Source organism: Salvelinus sp. IW2-2015, unplaced genomic scaffold (genome assembly GCF_002910315.2).
Source record: "Salvelinus sp. IW2-2015 unplaced genomic scaffold, ASM291031v2 Un_scaffold4465, whole genome shotgun sequence".
NCBI lineage: Eukaryota > Metazoa > Chordata > Actinopteri > Salmoniformes > Salmonidae > Salvelinus > Salvelinus sp. IW2-2015.
Window position 1 is genome coordinate 11,839 of NW_019945735.1, and position 10,609 is coordinate 22,447.

Consider the following 10,609-nt stretch of genomic DNA (forward strand, 5'->3'; position numbering starts at 1 on the left):
GCCCCAGTGTCGTCCGGGTTAGGGGTCGGTTTAGCTGGCAGGGATGTCCTTGTCCCATGGCGCACTAGCGACTCCCGTGGCAGTCCGGGCGCAGTGCATGCTGACACGGTCGCCAGGTGCACAGGGTTTCCTCCGACACATTGGTGCTTCCGGGTTAGTGGGCGTTGTGTCAAGAAGCAGTGCGGCTTGGTTGGGTTGTGCTTCGGAGGACGCCCGGCTCTCGACCTTCGCCTCTCCCGAGTCYGTATGGGAGTTGCAGCGATGAGACAACACTGTAGCTACCAATTGGATACCACTAGATTTGGGAGTAAACAGGGTAAAAAGAACAATAACGAGGCTATATACAGGGGGACCTCTATTTCTATGGCGGAAAGAAACATGTTTGCATCATGAGCTGCTAGCTTTTTTATGACAGCACTGTATGTGCGCGAAACACTTCTCCAGTGTAACGATCGTGAAATGGCTGCTAGTTAGCGCGTGCGTGTCTGCAGACTCATAGCACAATGTTTCAATGGTTGACTCTCACTCCAAGCTGAAAGTAAGTTGTTCACCCTCATACTGCAAAAGGGCGTGGTTTTGTCGGACAGCGATGGGATACCACGATGCTTCGAGGGGGCTGTTGTCGTATGTGTGCAGCAGGGTCCTGGTTCGAGCCCAGGTAGAAGCGAGAGGACGCGAAAGCTAAACTGTTCACAGCATCATAGCATACGTATCGATGAATCGATTGGTGACATATGAAAACGAGTCGCTGGTGTAATCAATGTTGTAATAACTAACAACGTAAAAAATGTATGAACGCATTAAATTATTGATGTGACGTGCAGTTATTCAGGTCATGATTGGTCTACAAGCTTATTTGACACGTCAAATAGTGTTATTTAACATGCAAAATCCCAAACGGCGTTCATAGTATGAGAATCTCTGGTTGAGAATGAAACGACTAAACACATGAACAACGAAACGCAGCAGCAAGTAAGTGAAAGAAATAGGTTTTATGATATGTTTTGCTGGATAATGGGACATACGTAAATGCCAAACAAATAACTTTTAGTCAGTGTGTGGTGTGTGTGTGTGTGTGTCGTGTAACCTTTATATACTAGGCAAGTCAGTTAAGAAACAAATCTCTTATCACAATGACGCGCTATCATGGCCACACTCGGACGACGCTGGGCAAATGTGCGCCACCCTATGGGATCCCAATCACGCCGGAGTTGATACAGCCTGGATTCGAACCAGGACTGTAGTGATGCCTCTTGCACTGAGATGCACAGTGTCTTAAGACATCCGCACTGAGCTAAAGCTAGATCTGCCGCTTTCAATGAGCGTGACACAATAATCCGGAAGTTTATGAGAAATCCTGCTTAGCCTCTCACACATAGACCCTCACACAAATCGCACCAACAGCGGCAAAGCGTCAATACAAGACTAAGATTGAATCCTACTACCACCACTCTGATGCGTCGTACGATGTGGCAAGGGCTTGCCATCTATTACAAGATACAAAGGGAAACCCAGATGCGCGCTGCAGTGACGCGAGCCTACCAGATGAGCTAAATGCCTTTATGCTCGCTTTGAGGCAAGCAACACTGAAGCATGCATGAGAGCACAGCTGTTCCTGGATGACTGTGTGATCACGCTCTCCGTAAGCCGATGTGAGCAATCCTACCTAAATAGGTCAACATTCACAAGGCTGCTGGGCCAGACGGATTACCAGGACATGTACTTAGCGCATGCGCGGACCAACTGGCAGGTTTTCACTGAAATGTTCAACATCTCTTTGACGAGTCTGTAATACCTACATGTTTCAAGCAGACCACCATAGTCCTGTGCCCAAGAAAGCGAAGTAACCTGCCTAAATGACAACCACTCCGTAGCACTCACGTCGGTAACCATGAGTGCTTTAAAAAGCTGGTCATGGCTCACATCAACAGCATCCTCCCGGATACCCTAGATCCACTCCAATTCGCATACCGGCCCAACAAATCCAGATTACAGCAATCTCATATGCATCCCACACTGCCCTTTTCCCTCCTGGACAAAAGGAACACTCTGTGAGAATGCTGTTCATTGACTACAGCTCAGCGTTCAACACCCTAGTGCCACAAAGCTCATCACTAAGCAAAGGACCATGGACTAAACACCTCCTCTGCAACTGGATCCTGGACTTCCTGATGGCCCGCCCCCACGTGGTAAGGGTAGGTAACAAATCATCTGCCACGCTGATCCTCAACATCCGGGGGCTTTGCAGGGTGTGTGCTTAGTCCCCTCCTGTACTCCCTGTTCACCCACGACTGCATGGCCAAGACACGACTCCAACACCATCATTAAATTTGCTGACGACACAACAGTGGTAGGCCTGATCACCGACAACGATGAGACAGCCTGTATGGAGGAGGTCAGAGACCTGGCTGTGTCGTCCAGGATACAAACCTTCCCCTCAATGTGAGCAAGACAAGAACTGATCGTGGACTACAGGAAAAGGAAGCCAGAAGCCCCCATTAAACATCGACGGGCTGTAGTTGAGCGGGTTGAGAGCTTCCACTACAACAAACTATCATGGTACACAACATACAGACAGTGGTGAAAGAGGCACGACAACACCTATTCCCCTCAGGAGACTGAAAAGATATGGCATGGGTCCCCAGGTCCTCAAAAAGTTTTACAGCTGCACCATCGAGAGCATCCTAACTGTTGCATCACGCGCCTGTATGGCAACTGCTCGGTATCCGACGTAAGCGCTACAGAAGGTAGTGTGTAGGCCCAGTACATTCACTGGCGCAAGCTTCCTGCCATCCAGACCTTATATACTAGGCAGGTCAGAGGAAGCCCAAAACATTGTCAAAGACTCCAGTGACCCAAGTCATAGACTGTTCTTCTGCTACCGTATGGCAAGCGGTACCGAAACGCCAGGTCAACGTCCAAAGGGCTCCTTGGCAGCTTCTACCCCCCAGGCATAAGACTGCTCACAATAATCAAATGGAAAACACACTATTTACATTGACACCCCCCCCCCCTCCCTTGTTTTTTACACTGCTGGTGCTCACTGTTGTCTATGCATGGTCACTTTACCCCTACCCACATGTACAAATTGCCTGGACTGCCTCTGCCCCCGCACATTGACTCGATGCCGTGNCGTGACAGGGGTGAAGATACACCAGCTACTAGTTACACACACATATAGCAGGCCTGACAGTGGGGGAGATTCACACACCTATAGATAACCACCGCCTTACGAGGCTCGTGGCAGGGGTGAGGATACACGCGAATTACAGGCCGTGGCAGGGGGAGATACACCACTATAGATACACACACTATACAGGCCGGTGACAGAGGATGAGAGACACCACAAATAGTATACCACCAACATCTACAGGGCCGTGGACACGGTGGGGTGAGATACCACACGATTACAGGCAGAGGGGAGATACACGCGTATAGATCACACACACACATATACAGGCCGTGAACAAGGAGATACACACACTATAGATACACACACTATACAGGCCGACAGAGTTGAGATACACACTATACAGGCAGGCGGTGAGATACACGCAATAGATACACACACTATACAGGCGCCGTAGGACAGGTGCGAAGATACACGCTTATAGATACACCACCACTATACAGGCCGTGACAGGGGTGAGAGTACACACACGTTAGATACACACACTATACAGGCCGTTGACAGGGTGAGAATAACACGACACTATAAGCGTATACCGTAGAAACACACATTTACGATAACCGCACGTGACAGGGTGAGATTATCTACATACACTATAACATGCCGTGACAGGGGTGGAATACAAGTACAGTATACACACTATACAGGCCGTGCCAGGGGTGAGATACACACTATTAAGACTACACACTAACCAGGCCCTGACAGGCTGGTGGAGGAATACACACTATAGATACACAGCACTATACAGGGCCACTGCAGGTGAGTAACTAAGAATACAATACTACAGGCCTGATAGGTAAGTCCGCGTTCGGCAGTGTGCAGGTGGATAACACGCTATACAGGCCGTGGCAGGGTGAGATACACCACTACTAGATACACACTATAACAGGCCGTGACAGGGTAGATACACGCTATTACAGGCGTGGCGGGGTGAGATACACGCTAATACAGGCCGTGACAGGGGTGAGAATACACACATATAGATACACACACCTATACAGGCCGTCGCAGGGTGAGATAACACCACTATAGATACACACACTATACAGCCGTGACAGGGTGAGATACACACTTAAGATTACCACACATATACAGGCCCGTTGACAGGGGTGAGATACACACTATATGAATGACACACCACTATTACACCGTGGCAAGAGGGTGAGATACACACTATAAATCACACCACTATACAGGCCGTGGCAGGGTGAGATACACACTATAGCAGTACACACCACTAACAGCCGTGACAGGGTGGATAGCCACACTATAAAGATACACACACACACACCACAGCCAAAAAATCCACTGCTGATTACACAGCTGATATATAAACACAGGCAGTGATTGTGATCAAGATAAGTTTTAACAACTTTTCTTTGTCCCTGTCACTCTCCTCTCCCTCCTTTTCTCTCTAACATAAGGCGGTCGCTGATAGCCTGTGAGTTTCCTGCTGCAGAATGGGGCTTGATGTGAAACCGCAGGGGACATCAGGGGGAGGGACCCCTTCCGCATGCTACATACCTGGACATACAGGGGTAAGAGACAATCATGTCTCTCTCTCTCCTTCTCTCTCGTCTCTCTCCTCTCTCTCTCTCTCTCTCTCTCTCTCTCTCTTCTCTCTCTCTCTCTCTCTGTCCTTACTCCTCTCTCTCTCTCTGTCTCTCCTCTCCTCTTCTGTCTCTCTCTCTCTCTCTCTCTCTGGCTCTCTTCTCTCTCTCTGTCTCTCTCTCTCTCTCTCTCTCTCTCTCTCTGCTCTCTCTCTCTCTTCTATCTCGTCTCTCTCTTCGTCTCTCTCTCATTTCTCTGTCTCTCTCTCTTCTCTCTGTCTTCTCTCTCTCTCCTCTCTCTCTCTCTCTCTGTTCTCTCTCTCTGTCTCTCTCACATCTCTACCTTGTATCTCTCTGCTTCTCTGTCACTCTCCCTCTGTTCTTCTGTCTCTCTCCTCTCCTCTCTCTCTCTCTCTCTCTCATTTCAGGGGCTTTATTGGTATGGAGAACATCATTGTTTACTTTGCAGGCATTGCCAAAGCAAGTGAAATAGATTAAACAAAAGTGAAATAACCAATAAAAAATGTACAGTAAACATTACACTCACATAAGTTCCAAAAGAATAAAGACATTTTAAATGTCATATTATGTATATATACAGTGTTGTAACGATGTGCAAATGGTTAAAGTACAAAAGGGAAAATAAATAAACATAAATATGGGTTGTATTTACAATGGTGTTTGTTCTTAACAGGTCACAAATCTTGCTGCTGTGATGACACACTGTGGTATTTCACCCAGTAGATATGGGAGTTTATCAAAATTGGGTTTCTTTTTTAAATATATGTGGGTCTGTGTAATCTGAGGGAAATATGTGTCCCTAATATGGTCATACATTTGTCAGGTGGTCAGGAAGTGCAGCTCAGTTTCCACATCATTTTGTGAGCAGTGAGCACATAGCCTGTCTTCTCTTGAGAGCCAGGACTGCCGATGGTGACCTTTCTCAATAGCAAGGCTATGCTCACTGAGTATGTACATAGTCAAGGCTTTCCTTAAGTTTGGGTCAGTCACAGTGGTCAGGTATTCTGCCACTGTGTACTCTCTGTTTAGGGCCAAATAGCATTCTAGTTTTCTCTGTTTTTTTGTTAATTCTTTCCAATGTGTCAAGTCATGATCTTTTTGTTTTCTCATGATTTGGTTGGGTCTAATTGTGCTGTTGTTGTGTCTCTTTTCTGGATTTTGATAATTAGTGGGTATCGGCCTAATTCTGCTCTGCATGCATTATTTGGTGTTCTACGTTGTACACGGGGGATGTTTTTGCAGAATTCTGCATACAGAGTCTCAATTTGGTGTTTGTCCCATTTTGTGAATTCTTGGTTGGTGAGCGGGTACCTGCTAATTAACTTTTATAATTATCGGCTATTGGCCTAATTCTCTCTCTCTCTCTTCTCTCTCTTCTCTCTCTCTCTCTCTCTAGTCAGGTGTGTTTGTTCCTGAAGAGAGGGGCTTGTCAGACGGAGGTAGATGAGGAAGGTCATGACCCTCTGAGCCTGGCTGTCCAGGCCGCTAACGCAGACATCGTTACACTGTGAGTCAAACAAACACACACCCCCTGAGCATGGTTGTCCAGGCGACTAACGGTGCATCTTAGATGACGTGGGGCGATGAAACAACGGAAGCCATTCATTCTCAATGGAAGAAAAGCTATGAGAGACGAAGTGGGTGGGGAAGCGTTGGGCGACATGAGTTGGAGTTGGGGAAAGATTAACTAGGTGATATTCAGTTAAGATGCACTGTGAATGGCTCCACTGTGGAGGAAGCTAGCTAGGTGATATTACTCACATAGTTCCAAAAGAATAAAGACATTTTAAATGTCATATTATATATATTACAGTGTGTGTAACGATGTGCAATTGGTTTAAAGTACAAAAGGGAAAATAAATAAACATAAATATGGGTTGTATTTACAATAGTGTTTGTTCTTAACAGGTCACAAATCTTGCTGCTGTGATGACACACTGTGGTATTTCACCCAGTGATTATGGGAGTTTATCAAAATGGGTTTCTTTTTTAAATATATGTGGTCTGTGTAATCTGAGGGAAATATGTGTCCCTAATATGGTCATACATTTGTCAGGTGGTCAGGAAGTGCAGCTCAGTTTCCACATCATTTTGTGAGCAGTGAGCACATAGCCTGTCTTCTCTTGAGAGCCAGGACGGCCGATGGTGACCTTTCTCAAAGCAAGGCTATGCTCACTGAGTATGTACATAGTCAAGCTTTCCTTAAGTTTGGTCAGTCCACAGTGGTCAGTATTCTGCCACTGTGTACTCTCTGTTTAGGGCCAAATAGCATTCTAGTTTTCTCTGTCTTTTTTGTTAATTCTTTCCAATGTGTCAAGTCCATGATCTTTTTGTTTTCTCTATGATTTTGGTTGGTCTAATTGTGCTGTTGTTGTGCTCTCTTTTCTGGATTTTGATAATTAGTGGGTATCGGCTAATTCTGCTCTGCATGCATTATTTGGTGTTCTAACGTTGTACACGGGGGATGTTTTTTGCAGAATTCTGCATACAGAGTCTCAATTTGGTGTTTGTCCCATCTTTGTGAATTCTTGGTTGGTGAGCGGTACCTGCTAATTAACTTTTATAATTATCGGCTATTGGCCTAATTCTCTCTCTCTCTCTTCTCTCTCTTCTCCTCTCCTCTCTCTCTAGTCAGGTGTGTTTGTTCCTGAAAAGAGAGGGGCTTTGTCAGACGGAGGTAGATGAGGAAGGTCATGACCCTCTGAGCCTGGCTGTCCAGGCCGCTAACGCAGTACATCGTTACACTGTGAGTCAAACAAACACACACGCCCCTGAGCATGGTTGTCCAGGCGACTAACGGTGCATCTTAGATGAATGTGGGCGAGTGAAACGCGATGAAACAACGGAAGCGTTCATTCTCAATGGAAGAAAAGCTATGAGAGACGAAGTGGGTGGGGAAGCGTTGGGCGACATGAGTTGGATTGGGGAAAGATGAACTTATGCTAATTCTTGCTTCCAGCCTTTACTGGACGAACAGCCGTTGATAACTAGCTCTACCTAGTGTAACGGATGTGAAATGGCTAGCTAGTTAGCGGGTACGCGCTACTAAGCATTTCAATCAGTTACGTCACTTGCTCTGAGACCTTAAGTAGGGTTTCCCCTTGCTCTGCAAGGGCCGTGGCCTTTGTGGAGCGATTGGTAACGATGCTTCGTGGGCGACCGTTGTTGATGTGTGCAGAGGGTCCCTGCGGTTCGCGCCCGTGTCGGGGCCGAGGGGACGGTTTAAAGTTTACTGCTACATTGATGCTGTTGAACCCGGAATCACTGGTTGCTGCGGAAAAGGAGGAGGTTGAAAGGGGGGTGAGTGTAACGGATGTGAAATGGCTAGCTAGTTAGCCGGGTACGCGCTACTAGCATTTCAATCAGTTAGTCACTTGCTCTGAGACTTAAGTAGGGTTTCCCCTTGCTCTGCAAGGGCCGCGGCTTTTGTGGAGCGCATGGGCAACGACGCTTCGTGGGTGTCAGTTGTTGATGTGTGCAAAGGTCCCTGGTTGCGCCGCGTTTCGGGCGAGGGACGGTCTAAAGTTAAACTGTTACACTAGCATGCTGTTGGCCTGATAGCAACCACATGGTGAACACTCAGGATGAAGCTAGCGTGGCTAGGTCCATACATGGGACTTCAGTTAGATGCACTGTGAGCGCGCTCTACTGTGGATGAAGCTAGCGTGGCTCTCTGTGATATTTAGTTAAGATGCACGTGAGTGAAGCTCCACTGCTGGACGAAGCTAGCTAGGTGATATTTAGTTAAGATGCACTGGGAGTGGCTCACTGTGGATGAAGCAAGCTAGGTGATATTCAGTTTAGATGCACTTTAACACAGACATCGTTTCACTGCAAGTGGCTCCACAACGCTGTACCATTCTCTGAACACACAAACCTTAGACAAACATTCACTTATGTTACCATTACCTCTATCAAACCAAAAGGCTAATGTTGTTCTGTGTTTCCTTCTCCCCTTCTCCTCCACCCCTCCCCTCCCCCCTCATTTCTCCCCTTTCTCCTCCTCCCCTCCCCTCCCTCCTCTCCCCCTCCCTCCCCATCTCCTCCCTCCCCCTCCCTCCCTCTCCCATCTCCTCCGTCCCTCCCCTCCCTCCCTCCCTCCCTCCTCTCCCCCTCCCTCCCCCCTCATTTCTCCCCATCTCCTCCCTCCCCCTCCCTCCCTCCCCCTCATTTCTCCCCATCTCTCCCTCCTTCACTCTCCATCCTCTCCCCCCTCCCTCCCCCTCATCTCTCCCCGTCTCTCTCCCAGGTTGCGGTTAGCGCGGATGAACGAGGAGATGCGTGAGACGGAGAGGTCCGTGGGTCAGCCAGGTCAATCTCCCACTGAACAGCAGTACAGGAAATGTATTCAGGAGTTTATCTGCCTCACTATAGACTACTGCTAGGGGCGCCACTGAGGCAAAACAGACCACACGTAAGGGGTCGCGTCCCAAACGGCTTCCCGTTCCCTACGTAGTGGCACTTCACGAGGAATAGGTGCCATTTGGGACCTCGCCATAGACACTACTAACAGTAGTGTATATCATATAGGGCAGAGTAAGATCAGCGGTCTGAAGGAAATGCATCTCAGTGCTTTGGCGTCACTACAGACACCTTGGTTCGATTCCGGACAGTATCACATCCGGCCGTGATCGGGGAGTCCCATAAGGTGGAGCACAATTGCCCAGCGTCGTCCGGGTTTGGTCGGGGTAGGCCATCATTGTAAATAACAATTTGTTCTTAAATGACATGCCTAGTAAAATAAAGGTTACAAAAATTTAAAATCAAATAAAAATCTATTGATGTTAGACAGTGATCTGAAGTCAGTTTTGCTTTGTTACTGTTCAATGCTTAGGGTCAGGATCTGTAGAGGGTAAGCTGATCCTAGATCTGTCAATGGTTAGGGTTAGGATCTGTAGAGGGTAAAGCTGATCCGAGATCTGTCAATGGTTAGGGTTAGGATCTGTAGAGGGTAAAGCTGATCCTAGATCTGCAATGGTTAGGGTTAGGATCTGTAGAGGGTAAATCTGATCCTAGATCTATCAATGGTTAGGGTTAGATCTGTAGAGGGTAAAGCTGATCCTAGATCTGTCAATGGTTAGGGTTAGGATCTGTAGAGGGTAAAGCTGATCCTAGATCTGTCAATGGTTAGGGTTAGGATCTGTAGAGGTAAAGCTGATCCTAGATCTGTCAATGGTTAGGTCTCTAGATCTGTCCCTAAGGGCAATTTCTACCTGGAGTGTGTGTTAGGGAAATGGTGTGTAAGGGAGAGGAGAGAAGGTAGGGCCTACTGACTGCAGTGTAGGAGAACATCATTTAGACTGTTGTATCTTTCCAACAACATTTATTCTCTTCTTGCTAACCTGGTGTCCAGATCTTTTAACCACATAGCTGTTTGCCTTCCACACCATCGCCTGTTGTCCATCCATGCTTTATACTCATAGTGAAACACAGTGTCTCTAGCTGTTCCTAAAACTCGGTCTGACCTGTTGTTCTTCTGGGTAGGTCTTCCTGTCAACGCATAACATTCCTCTCCCACGGACAGGTCTCTTCCCCTTTTCATGAGTCTTACAATATTATTCTACAGTGTAGAATTCTATTTCAGAATTGTACAGTTCTTTCAGAGCATTATTCTACCGTGTTCCAGTGTCTAGTCCAGAATTGTACAGTTCTTTCAGAACATTATTCTACACTGTTCCAATGTTCTATTCCAGAATTGTACAGTTCTTTCAGAACATTATTCTACAGTGTTCCAATGTTCTATTCTAGAATTGTACAGTTCTTTCAGAACATTATTCTACAGTGTTCCAATGTTCTATTCTAGAATTGTACAGTTCTTTCAGAACATTATCTACAGTGTCCAATTTAC

At 46.9% G+C, this 10,609-nt stretch overlaps 1 long non-coding RNA gene across 1 annotated transcript; it reads left to right on the forward strand.

The window, feature by feature from the left end:
• The first annotated feature begins 4,650 nt into the window (after positions 1–4,650).
• On the forward strand, positions 4,651–9,388 carry LOC139026335 (uncharacterized). Its single transcript, XR_011478114.1, has 3 exons — positions 4,651–4,728; positions 6,158–6,268; positions 9,011–9,388. It is a non-coding gene; the product is annotated as an uncharacterized lncRNA (long non-coding RNA).
• The last annotated feature ends 1,221 nt before the right edge of the window (positions 9,389–10,609 follow it).